This window comes from Protopterus annectens, chromosome 4.part1, assembly GCF_019279795.1.
Source record: "Protopterus annectens isolate FY-2018-M chromosome 4.part1, PAN1.0, whole genome shotgun sequence".
Classification (NCBI taxonomy): Eukaryota; Metazoa; Chordata; order Ceratodontiformes; family Protopteridae; genus Protopterus; species Protopterus annectens.
Genome location: NC_056734.1, coordinates 755,114,285 through 755,129,917, shown reverse-complemented (window position 1 = coordinate 755,129,917; position 15,633 = coordinate 755,114,285). Strand labels below are relative to the sequence as shown.

Below are 15,633 nucleotides of genomic sequence, written 5' to 3'. Positions count from 1 at the left end.
AACAGTCCTGGAAGGGAAAGAGTCTCAGAATCCCCGCAACGTTAGGAGTACTGCTCTCATTGCCAGCACACTGATATGCAAGTTGGCCTTTTCGGAGGACCGCGTGCCTTGAACAGTCTTCCCCAAGAAATGCTCCCCCAACACAATCTAGGAAGCATCCGTGGTCACTACGGCCTTGGGCTAAGGGAAGATGAACGGAAGACCCTGTGATATTTGATCTGAATAACTCTACCACCACAGGTATTTTTTGCAGGCTTGAGTTATGCTGTCTGGTGGGCACAGGGTGATATAAAATGGATCACTGGGTTGCTTAAGCCTTAAGAATCCTCATGTGGTACCTTGCAAGAGGAAGTAGTACAATTGCTGTGGACATCAACCCCAGGATATTTAATATCTTTCAGGCTGGCAATACTGATTTCCTAAAAATCTTTCTGACTTGGAAATGAGTGGCTTGAATCCATGGTAATGGCAGTGACTCTGCCATAGATGTTGTGTTGAAAATGACCCCTATGAATTCTAATGACTGAGACAGGTTGGCAGTTGCAGTTGAGATTTGTTGTGGTTTATTGTGATGCCAAGGTTGGAACAAATCTGGAGCACATAGCTTCGAGCTGCTATCAGCAGTTGCTTGGTCAAGGCAGTTAGGAGCCAGTCATCTAGATACAGAAATACTTGGAATCCCTGCAGTCTGAAGTGAGCTGCTACAACTGACATGCATTTGGTGAACACCCTACTGGCTGTGGTGAGACCAAAGGACAGTACTCTGAACTGGTAATGACTGGCCCCCAGCCAGAAGCGTAGATATCTTCTGAATGATCTGTTCATCTTTATGTGATTGTACTTAATAGATCTTCAGGATACTTACTTCCAGGCATCCTTGTGCAGGAAAGGCAAAATGGACTGAACCATGACCATCCAAAACTTGGTACTCTAAACTGAATTGTTCAGAACAGAGAGATCCAAAACTGGTTAACAGTCCCCTGTTTACTTTGGCACTAAAACGAATCTTGAGTAAGTTCTGGACCCTCGCTGGTCTAGGGGGACCTCTTGGATGACTCTTTTTTCTAAAAGCTTTTGAATTTCCAAAGCTCCTGTTTTCCTCTGACTGGGTAGAAAGTCAGGAATTTTGTTCTGTAGCGGTGGCGGTAGGCAAAAGGGAATTATACAGCTTCTGGAAATAATCCTGTGCACTAAAGTATATTTTGTTATATCTAGCCAGACTCTCCAGTGGAGGGATAAGTGACCCCTAACTCCCTCCAGAGGTAGGTAATTGGGTGCTGATAGGATCTCTCAGAGAAAAAAATCTCTGGATGCCTGTTTTTGCAGGCCTCCTCTGTTGCACAGGCGGCATCGACCATTTCAGTTCCCCCCTGTCCCTCAGGAAACTCTCCCCACATGGATCATGGAAAGGACCCTGGGATTTCCTGTACCAAATCTTTCGACCACCTCACTGATTCCTGGAAAAAGTTATTTGAGGGGTCAAAAAAATGTGCTCACACAGCAGACAGGGCCTTACTACCTTTCTCGCACCTGGAGAATGTGTCTTTCACTTTAGGACAGAATAAAGAGCTTCTGTCAAAGGAAGCATTGAAGAAGGATGACTTAAAAGGCTCCGAAAGTCACACAGATTCATCCAGGCATGCCTGCTGATGGAAATGTCTGAGCCCACTGCTCTTGAGGCTCCTTCAGCTGCACGTGAAGTAAGTCTCATAGAGGAATTTGAAATGGACTGAAAGATCGCAAAATGTAAAGCAACAGAAGATTCTGCCTCGACAGTACTAGCCCCAGACAGAGATTTTGAGAGTTCCTTGAACAAATCCCTCTGTAGTATGGTAATGCAGGGACCTGATAGCAAAGGTTGCTGATGCACACACATGCTTCCCAAACCTTTTCAGTGCCCTAGACTCCCTGTTAGGTGGATAAACAGAAGAACTCTGTTCCGAGAGTTCTTTCTTGGTGCCTGCTGCCATGACCATAGCATCTACTGGTACTCCTTTGTTCCAAAATTCTCTTCCCTTTCGTGGTGCCAGGATCCCATCTGTTCTCTTGGGTTCAGCTCTACACAATCTTGTTCCTTCCACACCCGCTAAGAGATCAAATCAATGAGCTCGTCAACGGGCAGAGTCAACCAGGAAGCAGAAGGGCCACTACCAAATGCCTCCAGGAATACAGACTCCTTTTGAGAAGGATTGTCAGTAGACCATCCACCCCTCTGTTTCAGGATTTCTAAAACATAACAAATGAGACATCGTCAGGTGGTGATCTTCTGGACCCTTCCCCCTCATCAAAATCAGTATTTCTGTGACTGACTCCTGAAGGGAATCCAAGTGCCTCTTCTTGCACTTCCTCTTCCTAGGTACTTCTTCAGTGGAATGTTCTGGAGAAGTATCGAAAGGGATAATTATGACCTGTGGGATCACCTGCAGACTTAGAGGTAGATGTCACTGTGGAGTAGAATGATGAGGCTCACAACAGAAAGACATCTGAGAAATAAAAGGAAGATCCTTGGGGGGAGGAACCGTCTGATCTCCAGAAAAGAACATTCTCTCTCTACTACCTCAAAGGCAGAATATCCCGGGGAGAAGGAAACCATCAGTGCCAAGAAAGCAGCCTCTGGACTGACTGTTCCCTCTGACCCAAAGACAATGGCACTCCAGGCAGAAGTTGAGCCAAACTATTGAATGCCAAGGATTTGAGTGGCAGAGATAGCTCTGACAACTCTGGAGTCAACTCTAACTGCTCGGATCTGACAATGAAGCTTCTGGCCCAACAGCTATCTGGCTCCAAAACAGTCAGAACCAGCACGCTCAGAGAAGACATCAGGTATGAAAAAAGGTACATCTTTGGATCCAAAACAGATGGTACCAGGAGTCTCAGATCCAAAGGCTCCAAAACTGAAGGACAAATTGGAGAAGGAGCCAGAATTAGTAGGGTTGTACGAGCAGAGGTCTCTGGACCTACTGGGGATGGAGCCAGGAAAATTCCCATCTGAATGTGTGTCGAAAGAAACTTCCTTATCAATCTGTCCACATTCGCTTCAGTGAGATTTCTGGCTGATGGGAAGAGGCAATGGAAAGAGATCTGCATATTTTGAGGAAGGGTAATGGGAGCAGAGAGGGAACTGGAGCCATGAAAAATGCAAGTCTTGTTCTTGGTAGATATCTGGATTCTGAATGGGTCAGATCCAAAGAGACGGATCTGGTGTCTGAAATTGTCAGATCTGAGGATTTTTGTGTCAGACCCGAAGTTTTCTGGGTCTTCTTCTGAGGCTTCGATGTCAGAGCCGAAGAAGATTGAGAAGAGTTATGATGCTCCGAAGGCCTCTTTTTTTGCCTCCTTTTTCTCATGCTTGGAAGTCTGACCTACAGTTAGTGACTCTCTGAAGGCTGATGGAAGAAGGTCTTTGAAGATCAATTTATTTTTTTCTATAACAGCTCTTGGATCTGGGTAATGGGACTGCTGCATTATGGGTAACATGGCCGGACGTAGGCATAGGCGAACAAGACGACTGCTTAGGATTCTGTACAGGCCAGCCTCGTAAAGGGTGCAATTTGTATTTATTTATTTAATTAAGTTACTTTCCTCATTATGTGTCTGAAGAGTGCTGGAACCCATAGGGTGAGGGGGAGGGGCAAGCGACCAGTGGCGTAGCTGGGGCGGGGTGGTCTCATAGCATCACCTCCTGTCCTTCTGGTCCAGTTGCATATTCATTGTCACACAGACATCCTGGTCCACTTGCGCAATTTTAAAACAGAATGCTCTGCTGCCGCCGTACTTTCCAAGACAGAATAAGTAGGGAGATGTTACTTCTACTGCCAAGCCGAGACAGACTGGATTGTTATTTCATTTCAAGTAAGCTTCACTGCTGATGTTCTCTGCTTCAAAGTGTGTGTGTGTGCTCAAGTAAGCTGCACTGCCAATGTTTTCTGCTTCAAAATGTGTGTTGCACTGCCGATGTTCTCTGCTTTTGTGTGTGTGTGTGTGTGTGTGTGTGTGTGTGTGTGTGTGTGTAACTGTTACTCAGGCTCAAAACCTGGACCTTGGGTACAAGAAACAAGAGCCTGAATTCTCTACCCATCCCACCACTTGTGATGCAAGGAGTTCAGTCCACAGCTCTCAACTGTCCAGATTTTCAAAGAATGTCTGGCTCATACTTTAGGTCTGTTCCTCTTAAAAATATGTGGTTTTCTGGCAAATCAGTGAGAACTGAATTTACTAAATAATGACAGCCATTTAAGTTTCAGTCTTCCTATCTTTCTGGAAATGTATGGTAACACAAAGCATTTTATTCTAGCAACTTTCTAAGATTACACAAGCAATGTTTAAAATGTGTCCCTGGTTTTGGGTCTTTGTCCCCCTCCCAAATACATTTTGGCTTTTTCCAGATTTCTTGTGCTGCAAAGTTGAGAGATATAGTTGAGCTTCAGTTGGATTTTACAAGGACTGGAGTGCTTCAAGGGAAGAGAAGTTTAGTGCTGCCACATTTGTTTGCACTGTTAATAGCACAACAGGTAGTATACTTGCTTTTGATGCACAAAACTGTAGGATCTACTCCTACCATATGTAGATGGATTGCTGATACTGTACTGTGTTGTACTACAAAGGGGGAGGATGCTGCAGCCCTGAAAATGTCCTCCTTTGGAGGAGATACCTAGTAACTATGAACCTGCTATCAGTTTGCCACCCACTCTCTATTACAATATTTCTAGCTTATAACTTTTTAATGTAACATAGGCAGTTTATTCTTCAAGGGCAACAGGCACTTTGTTTGTAGATGAAACTGAAGTATAAAGTTGTTTACTAGCAGCAACCTCTTCATTAGTTACAGATCTCTTTAATGTGGAATTATTTAGATGGCTTTTACTTCTGCAGAGATTGTGCATATTTACTGATATTGGTAGATTGTAGTGATAAAAGTTTGAGTAGACATGATGGAAATGTTCTGAATTGGGCAGTTTTGTCATAATTGGTTTATACATTTTGTTTCATTGTTTATTAAAAGAATGTTAAAAACTATAATTTTAAAACACATTCTAACAAGTGGTGCTGTATTACACAAGGAATATAATGGAATACAATCAGGAAGGTGACCAGATGCATTTTCTATGAATGTGGGTTTTCATGCCGTTTCAATGAATATAAGTTTTGCCATTTCGATAAATGCGAGTTTCAAGGGCAAAGAAGTTTACTCCTCATGCTAGTCAGTTTTCATTGCGAGACTGCATTGTTTGCTTAGCAAATGGCTGTTTGCACTATTTTATTTCAATATCTGTAATCATTGTAGAAGCAAATATGAGAACAGTACGCATACTGATAGATTTGAACCTTGTTTATGGTAACTGGTGAGAAATAGCCAAACATTGGAATGACTGCGGAGGGGGATGCTGCTTGGGGGGTAGGGGATTGCTGCAGGAGGGGGTGCTCAAGAGTGGTCTATTACCCTGCCTAAGGTCCTATTTGACCATGATCCGGCTCTGGTATTTAAAAGTAGGAAATATGTACACAAAGGTAGTTGCAGTTTAACTACATTGCAAGGTATTGTTTTCTTCCTATGCATTTAAATAATTTAAGGAAATGACTGGAGTGGCTTTGTTGGGGAGTGACCTACCTGTGGGTGGGGCTCAAAAAGGGGTGTTATGAGTATGGTGTGGGTGGGGTTTAAGGGGCGCCAGAGCACTACTTCTCCTAGGACGCCATTTCGGTTAAGGCCGGCCTTGATGGGTAAGAGAGGAGCTTGAGACTTTGTAGTTTACACGAGCTGTGAAACAGCAGCGGAGTCGGATCCGAGGATTAGATCCAAACCCATATGTTGAAGAATAAATGAAAATTTACAACATCAAATCATTTCTTCTACACACTTCCCCCTCTTCATTAGTTACATCTTTGAAAGGGCAAAAAAACAAAAAGTAACACTCATCTGTGTCCTCGCTTACTCTAGATTTACTTTATATTACTTTGCTTTAGCTGCAAAACACAGCCTAATAAAAGCAGCCAAATGATATTTCCATTCACAAAAAATCTTGTAATTGCTCTTTGTATAGAAAACACACTAACTGAGTGCAGAAAGCTCTGGCACAGATTATATTTAACTGTTCCTTCTAAGAATGCATTTCACATAGCAAAATGTATTCTTGTCAGGATGAAATATATAGCTCAAACTTTCCAGCTGTCCAGATTTTTGCCTCATATTTTTGGTCTGTACCTCAAAAAAGTTCAGTTTTTCTGACATATCACTGAAGATTGACGTCACATATTTTTGAATTTCGGGCTTAACATCCTTCATAGGGTTACCACCTGTCCCACTTTGTGAGTGACAGTCCCTCTTTGGGCAGTTGTGCCCTGACAAAAAATTGTAAAAATGGCAAATGTCCTTAGATAGAGTTAGGACAAAATTATTTCCTATATTTTATGTAATAGTTGCATAAAACAGTTACTCTGTATCTAAAATACCTAAATGTTATAAGTAACAGAATAAGCAACTAAAATGCTACAAGAATAAGCTTTTATTTGTACTGACCGTGGGTATTTGATGTTTGTGCCAAAAATGTCGCACTTTGGCCATTTGAAAAGGTGGCAACCCTAATCCTTCAGAAAAATGCATGTTAAAACAAATCCTATTATTCTAGCACCTTTCTAAGTTTATAAGCGCAGTAGTCAAAATCTGTCCCTATTTTTGGACCTTTGTCCGCGCATTATCTTAGGCTTTGTCCAGATTTCTTGCGCTAAGAGGTTGAAACTTGGTATGATATGTACACCTGCTACCCACTTGCTACCGCGCTCTTGTTCTGTTAACATCCTCAATGAACATCTTCTTGCCAAAGAATTGTATCACTAACTCTAATCCTTGACTTTAAACAGTATCAAGAACAAATAATATTGCAGTGGTACTTTTGTAACCAACCAAATCAATGCAAATGATTATCTACCAAAGAGGAGATAAGATGTAAGCTAATCTAACAGATACCTGCGATGACCCATATAAACAAATCAGTAATTGAATAATCACAAGGAAGTGCTCTCCAAAACTTTAAGATATAATCCAAATAAGTACCTGCACAAAACTGACAAAAAAATCCCCATAAACTTTGTTATTCTCACTGTCTACCGTTCACAAAATCCTCATACATAATTTCCAACACTACTTACTGCTCTGTTTCTATGGATACACCAACTTTCACAGCTTCCTCCGGTAAACTAAGCTACTTCCTGTCTCTTCAAACCAGCCCGCTGCTAGTGCCGCCAATAGAGAATAACAGCTGTGCAAGTGCTAGAGAGATCAGTGGTGAAAGCCGTGAACTTTAAGTATAGAATCTTTTCGTTCGTTCGTTCCCGTTGATATATAGCCGGAAGCAGCCAGCAGTAAATCTAACAATAATAACAAAATATAATTTCCAACGGAGGCAATATTCCAGTTTAGGACGGACATTCTCTTTTCTGCGCGTGCAGTAGGTGGGGTCAAATGAGTGACAGCATAATACAGTTGAGTGGCACGGGTATAGTCTTGTCAACGATGGTTACCTTCGGACCAAATCTTGGTTCTAAACAAGCAATGTCCAACAAGGGTGTGTGTTACTGTGAAAAGTAACACCCACACAGTGGTATTCCGAGGCTTTCTATTCTCTTGGAAGTTGAACGTTATTTCCACAATAACACATTTACTGTGCTTAGAGAATCGTCTGTAAAATGGTTATGTTTTACTTATTTATTTTATCACTATATTATTTTTCTATCCTTTTGACGTATAGTTCCTCTGCCTAATGTTTCAAAGTTGCCCTGTTAGACATAACTGATGTTGGAGAAAGTATTTTTAAATCCAAAATATATAATTAAAAATAGATGTATACTTTATTTTTTGGTCCCTTACTCCTATAATGTGTGGCTTGTTGCTAGTCATTGGGATTGAAGTCACTAATGACATGCATTTCACGTTCAGACTTTATTGCTTTCAGAAAATTCATGTTAACACAAGTCTTATTTAAGCTACTTTGTAATTTTCTAAGAACATTTAAAATCAGTTTCAGTCTTTGTTTTCCCCTTTATTTCAAGCTTTATCCAGAGTTCCTGAGCTAAAAGGTCAAGAGCTATGCAAACTTTTTTACTGCTGCTGCCACTGGCCCATGTGTCTCACTCTCTCTCTCTCTCTCTCTCTCTCTCTCTCTCTTTCATATACACATACTTGGACTTCAGAAAATGCATCCTAACACATGTCCTATTATTCAAGCAACTTTGTAATTTTTAGCAGTTTAAAATATGTTCCTGTTTTAGCGTTTGTGCCCCCTTTATTTTAGGCTTTATCCAGATTTGAGTTAAAAGATCTAGAGGTATGCAAACCTCATTACTGCTGCAGCTGCTGCTACCAGTAGGGTTGCCACCTTTTAAGCGGGCCAAAGTGGGATATGGGGGTGTGGCCAATATGACACTGGCCACACCCTCTACCACAACGTCACCACAGGAGAAGTAAAGGAGATGCTGTTATGGGTACGACGGATGGCTTCTGGAGTGGCTAGCTAGCTGGCTGCTGGAGTGGCTGCTTGCTGGAGTGGCTAGCTGGCCGGCTGCTGGAGTGGCTAGTTGACTACCTGGCTGGCTACTGGTGTGGCTAGCTGGTTGGTGGGAGTAGCAGCTGGATAGATGAATGACTGGATGGATGGCTGAATGAATGACTGGCTGCTGTTGTGGCTAGCTGGCTGGTGGGAGTAACAGCTGGATGAATGACTGAATGAATGGATACCTGGCTGGATGAATGGCTGGCTGCATGAATGAATGGATGGCTGGCTGCATGGATGAATGGATGGCTCGTTAGAAAAAAAAAATCTTAGTCATTTTGTTTGCAGCTGTAGAAGCGCTTAAAACAAAGCACTCCTACAGCCGTGACCTTTGCAGGGCTCTTCCTGCCCCAATCCCCACCCCTTTCATGAATTGCAGCCAATTGCTGAACGAATTAAAGCACCCGGACCTGACAGGCAGCAGCTTTGTCTGCAGGTCTGGGTTGATGAAGTAACTGAATTGCCGTGGAAAAGCCGGAAGTAATTGCGGCTTTTCCAAGGCAATTCAGTGTGATTGAAAAGCTGGACTTTTCAAGTCCCACTACTTTGCACAGTGGGCAACGGGATGAGAGCTCAACCCGTGAGTATCCCACTGACAACAGGACGGGTGGCAACCTTAGCTACCAGTGTTCTATCACTTCCACTCTTCACTGTCTCTCACTCACACACCTCGCTGTCATGCACGCAAGCATGTATATGCTCACACAGAAAAATAAAGACACACACACTGAAACATAAACGCACACACTTTTTTCTGTTTTATTTCATTTAACTTTCTAATCAATAAAAGCGCTGCTTAGTGAATGTAAAGAATGGCTCAATCGCTCTTGATCTCATTCACATGCATGCGTACACTGTCACACACAAATGCACACACACTTTTATTTTATTCTTTATAAATATCGCACTCAATAAACAGCAGAAGGGCTGCTTAGTGAACGTAAAATAATGGTGGTCATTGAGTTATTTTCAGTCCGCGCTCCACTGCAGCTTGATATGCTGCATTGAAGCAGCTTACTCGTTTTTTCAGCAGGCATTACCTGTAGATTAACCCCCTGCTGGAGAACCTTCATTCTCGAATCAGGGTGCAAGCTACAGTTTGCCCTAAGCTAAAATATCTCCCTTAGTATTTGATACAAGAGTTATAAGAGTCTGAAGATTGGTAAAGCAGTTTAAGTCCCATAGCTGCAATATTTATTCACTGGTGTTGGTACAGGAGCCTTAAAGATCAAAATGATGCATTGTTTCTCCTTTGTGCATGTTTGGAACATTTTATGCATGATTTGCCATGACACATTTTCCTGTTGTACTTACAGTAACTATTCCACTGCTTTTTTCCTTTCAGCTGTTGGTGAAGAGTATTACCTTATAACTTACACTTGAGACATTTACCATAGATCTTAATGAATCAGAGATACATTTCAAGAGAATCAGGGACAAATCCAAAAATAATCAGGAACACTTTTAAAATATTAGCATTGTTAAACTGAGACAATGACAGAATAAGATAATTTGAATTAATATACACTTTCTGAAGTAAAAGAAGTCTATAACTTTAATTATTGCCATTATTTATTAACTGTAATTCACCAACGTTTTTCCAAAAGTCACCAGAGGGATTAAGAGAGACAGAGATAAAATTTGAGTCAAATTTAGGGACAATTGAGAAGTATGACATTTACCCATCAGCAAAAGTGCTGTTGAGTGAGAAATTTTATAGATTGCATTTGTGTGTAATTGAGCTAATGTAACATATTGTCTCATTTCATTGGTATGTACATTAGTGACCTTGGTGTGTACATCAGTGACCAAGACAGCAACTTTGCATCTTCTCATTTTATATATATATATATATATATATATATATATATATATATATTTTTTTTTTTTTTTGCTTTGAGAAATTTCTGGAGTATGCTCTGTTCATAGGTAGGTACTAGGCTATTGGCCGTAGGGCCTATATAAGCCTAGCCAAACGGTACCCTTGCTTTTGCCACCCAAGAAAATGATTTTCCTGTGCCCCTGTCAAGCAGAGCCACAGAAGTGATCCCCGGGGTGAATTTCCTATCTCCCATCCAATCATCAAGATTTTTCTTGAAGAGTGCTAATGAGGAGCTTTGTTTGATATAGATAGGTAGTTTGTTCCAGAGTATGGGAAGTCTCTGAATAGGAATCTAGCTCTCCACCATGTTCTGTTTATTGTGGTGACAAGGTTTAGGTCCCTAGAGCGTGTAGCTCGGAGGGATTGGGATTTCTTTACGTGGAGCATGTCCAACAGCTCTGGGTTTGACATAGCTTTGTATGTTAGGCAGAGATCGCCTCTGAGTAGGCGATATGCGACAGAGTAAAGCTGGAGTTTTTTTGAGACGGTCTGCGTAGGGCATCTGTTTGAGGCCGGTAATACTCTTTGTGAGGTATTTCTGTGGCCTTTCCAGTTGTTGTAGATGTCTTGTGAAGTACATACCAAAAGGAGCGTTCTATTCTATAATGGGTCTAATGAGTGATGAGTAGAGGGGGAACAATGACCTCTTTTTTCCTGGATGAGAAACCTTTTGTTGTTTGGCATTCACTTGTGTGCTTTAAAGGAATAAATGTTGTCACTCCTTTAACTTGGCAGAAACATCGCAGGACTGTGTCTGACAGATGGGGCAGTTCAATGTACTGTGATCCGACCTCCATAATGGTGTGTCCTAGACTAAAATATTGCCCGAATGGCAAAATACTAATGAGGTTATAGCAGTTTAATCCATTTCAGGATGAGAGGGAAACCAGAGTCTGTTCCAGCACTCAGTGAACACAAGTTAGAGGAGATCATTCTGAATGCAGAGCCAGTCCATTGCAAGGTGTGGACACACTCATGCACAAGTCCTCCACAATACCTTTCTATTGTCTGCTATCCAGGGGCATCCACGATTTTGCCAGAAAATGTTGAGGTGCCTTTCTTAAACTGTGTGTGTGTGTGTGTTTGTGTGTGTGTGTGCACGCGTCTGGACACTGCTCTCAACCTTCCATCTCCAAAATGTGAAACACTGCCTCTCATAATGTGGAACAAATAGATAAAGTGTAGAATTAATACAAACACCTTCAGCTAGGAAACTCACAGCATGGTTAAATGTGTCACTTTATACTGATATTAACAAAAAGTACTTTTGTGGAATTAACATGATTCAAAATTATTTACAATAGACATTAAGTTTAAAAATTTCATAGCAATAAATGTGTGACAGACTCTCAGTGTAGAACATTGTGGAAGATAATTTTTAAGACTCAAAATGTGGAAGAGTGTCTGTGTGTGAAAATGGTGAAGATTAAAGTTATTAAATAATGTTAAGTACGTTTTTTTGCTTTGTGTTCAGGAAATGCTGACTAAAACATAGTATTATTGTCATGTTACACATGCTTTTGTATTTGCTGTTCAGCTAAGTAAATGCCTTTCTTGTATTTTGTCGTAGCTGTTCTCCTGTAGCCTAGCTCTGTTAGTTAACTCCTCCTTTCTCCTTTCTGTGTGTTAGACTCCGTTGCAGCCACATGTCTATTGCTTGAGTTTGTCAACACATCATTATTTGACCTATTTGGAATGATTTCTTGTATTAAGATTTGCATAGATTGGAAATTAAACTATTTTAACGGTTTCCAGTGGTGTCATTTTGATTGAGTCACTGTCTGCTAACACTATCTGTGGTGGTGAGTAAACTTCTCAATACATCTTGCTACAGATCAGGAGATTACACTGTATGCAGCCAGGGGAGGCAGAACAGTCAAATAGTGTATTGAGCACTTTGGAATATTCAGTGGGGTGCTGTAGATGGACTTTGAAAGTGCAATTTAAGAATAAGTTTGCATCCTGTACCTATACAGTTCTTTGTTGCATAAAGAGCTTGCTTGATAATAAATTACCAAGTGTGGATATGTTTGGCAGATTATGGAAGTTTCAGAACAGTCTCAGAGCACAGGGCAGCTATTGAAAGATTTTCTAATGCCTTCTAAGTTTAGAGAGTAGGCCTGTCTCCTAAGTATTTGTCTGCTCATTTGGGCCTGTGCATGCCAGCAAGATACTCTCTGCATAGCATAATTCTTTGGTGAGTCAGCAATTCAGCAGTGATTGTTTGCAAGGATTATGTTTTATATATATATATATATATATATATATATATATATATATATATATATATATATGTATGTATGTGTGTGTGTGTGTATGTGTGTATTTGTTGTGGGCACTGCATATATCTTCAGAGAAACTGTTTTATTCTTCGCTGAGCCACGGTTGCAGCATTGTGAAACTGTGTCATTTTCTGCACTGCCTAGCTTCTTGCAAACCAATGCCCTGCTAACCCAGCTAGCTCAGAATTTATACATTTTTGATTCTTTTCTCTGTCTCAGAAAAGACTTTAGCATTAATTGTTTTATAACCAGCAAAATGTCTCAGCAAAACACTACACTTTCAGCAAAGGCTGATACACAGCAAGATGCAGAATTTCTTGCAGACCAAGATCAAGTCCTTGACCTGTAAAAGCAAAACGCATCTCTAAGCTTACATGGAAGGCAAAACAGAATTATGAGACTGACAGGAAAGAATTGTTATCCAGTCTTGCTGACTCATTGACTAAGACTGTTAACTGTATGTCTGCCTCTCTCAACCTGTTTATGATGCATTGCAATTAGAGGGTGCGCTCTAGCAATTTATTGCTACCTATCAAAGATATCATAGACTATGCATAAAATATGTCAATTTATTACAGAGATATAACACTGAGGAAGCACAAGAAGAACTAAAAAGGTTTTATCAGCTTAATCTTGACAGGGACAGTTTGGCATTACAAACAAGGACTAAGGCTGAAGTCAGAATTACACAATACCATAAATCCAGATCCCATCGCTCTGTATCTACCAGACACTTCACCAGATCTAATAGGTCTTTACAGTCTATATCTTCCATGCTGAGCGAGCAAGTTATCAAAGCCCATGCTGATGCAGAAGCTGCTAGGATTCAGGCAGCCTTTGAAGAAAGGAAGGCTCCGTTAGAGGCAGAAGCTGCCCACAGAGAAGCAGAAAGGGAGGCCAAATCTGCAAACAGAAAAGTAGAAAGAGAAGCAGATGCTGCACGCAGAGAAGCGGAAAGAGAGGCCGAAAGTGCCTACAGAGAGGCAGAAGCTGCACACATAAAAGCAGAAAGAGTAGCAGAAGCTGCACACAGAGAAGCAGAAAGGCAGGCTGAAGCTATTCGCAAAAGGGCTGAAATAGAGGCCATAGAAAAACAGTGTGAACCTGCCACAGCTATGGCAAGGTTAAGAGTTCTAGAGCAGGCGGCTAGTTGGAGTGACAGAGACAGCATAGGTCCAGAGGACAGGAAGAGTTATCTTAAACGCAGTACAGACTATGTGTTCAACCAAAGCAACAAGTACTCCATTTTATCTGATGCTTCCGAAGCCAGAGACACTTCCTTAGAACTTTTACTCCCAGTGACTCTTGTTGCAGTACCTCTCAACCAAGGTCAGTATGACACACCTAGCCCTGCTCAAGCTAACCTACCATATTATGGAGGTAGTCACCAACCTCCTGTCAACCGAGTGTCTGCACCATTGCAAGCTCCTAAACTCATGAACTCTCAGACAGTTCCTCAGTTTAATGCCCTTGCTCCACTGTACATCCCAATGTTGTTCAGCAATGGTGCCACTGTTAATGTGACCAACACTGTTCAACCAACAGCTCCTCACTTAAAGTCTGAAGACGCAGAAGTGTCACAGGTTGTAAAGTGAATGCTTTGCAAAGATCTTATCAAAACTGGCCTCACATAGTTTGATGACAGACCTGAGAACTACAGAGGCTGGAAATCCACCTTTAAATCTGCACTTGGTGATCTGGACATTACAGCTACTGAAGAACTAGATTTGCTCATCTGGTGGTCCCAGCTCCTGTGAATGTATTAAGCATCTCAAGGCTGTTCATATTGCTAACCCGGCTGTGGGTCTTAATGCTGCCTGGGACAGACTGGAACGTTGCTTTGGCAGCCCTGAAGTCATTGAGGATGCTTTATTCAAGAGGCTGTAAAGTTTCCCAAAGATATTTGGCAAGGATAGTCTAACGTTTCAAGAGTTTAGTGACCTCCTTTACAAAATTCAGCTAGCCAAGGAAGACACACACCTTCCAGGCCACAGTTATCTGGACACTGCTCTTGGGGTTAACCCATATAGTTTAAAAGCTCCCATATGATAGCCAAGGAAAATGGACAACAGTTGGATCAAAGTACAAGGAAGCAGAGTCTCCTTTCCCCCATCTTCCTTCTTCTGCGAATTCATCAGGAAAATTGCAGAGACAAAGAATGACCCAAGCTTCTCCTTTGGAGAGTTCCACTCTCCAGGTCCACCCTCTTCTAAACCTACAAACTTATGCAGCTCATCCAGAGATCGCAGAGGTCTGGTTTGATGTCTTACCTACTCCTCCTACAGTCCCCAACAAGGATGATCAAAGCAAGAAAATCAAAAATGCGAATCACCAATGCCCTATACATAACAAAACACACCCACTCAAAAAATGTATCAGCTTTAGAAAAAAGGCTGTGCAAGAATGCAAGGAACTTCTTAAGAAAGTTGTGTTTTAAATGCTGTGCTTCCACTGAGCATGTTGCTAAGGACTGTAAAGCCATTATTAAGTGCATAGAATGTGACAGTGATGATCACGTACAAGCACTTCATCCATTTCAGTATACTTCTATTCCATTCACAATTAACCTTCCCGAGGCAAAGCAAGGTGAGGATAACATAGAACAAACAGTGGCTCCTACTCCAGTTGCCGCCACATGTATTGAAGTCTGTGGAAAAGGACTCTGTGACAAATCTTGTGCAAAAATATGCTTGGTCTGTGTATACCCCAAGGGTAATCCTGAAAGAGCCGTAAGACTGTACACTATTTTAGACAAGCAAAGTAATCAATCTCTTGCAAGATCAAAGTTCTTTGACCTGCTCAACATAACAGGGGATGCCCTGCCTTACAGTCTGGGCATTTGTGCTGGCATTATAGAAGTCTCCGTCAAGAGAGCTAGCAGTCTTATAATAGTTCCTCTCAATGGCAACCTAGAAATTCAACT

At 41.5% G+C, this 15,633-nt stretch overlaps 1 protein-coding gene across 1 annotated transcript in view; it reads right to left on the bottom strand.

The window, feature by feature from the left end:
- The window catches only part of CCDC150 (coiled-coil domain containing 150), a 2,807,665-nt gene extending 2,800,226 nt beyond the window's left edge, over window positions 1-7,439 (bottom strand). The window contains exon 1 of the mRNA XM_044070503.1: window positions 7,147-7,439. The gene's annotated coding sequence lies outside the window, so the exon portion shown is untranslated. The remainder of the gene's footprint in view (window positions 1-7,146) is intronic.
- Window positions 7,440-15,633: the final 8,194 nt, after the last annotated feature.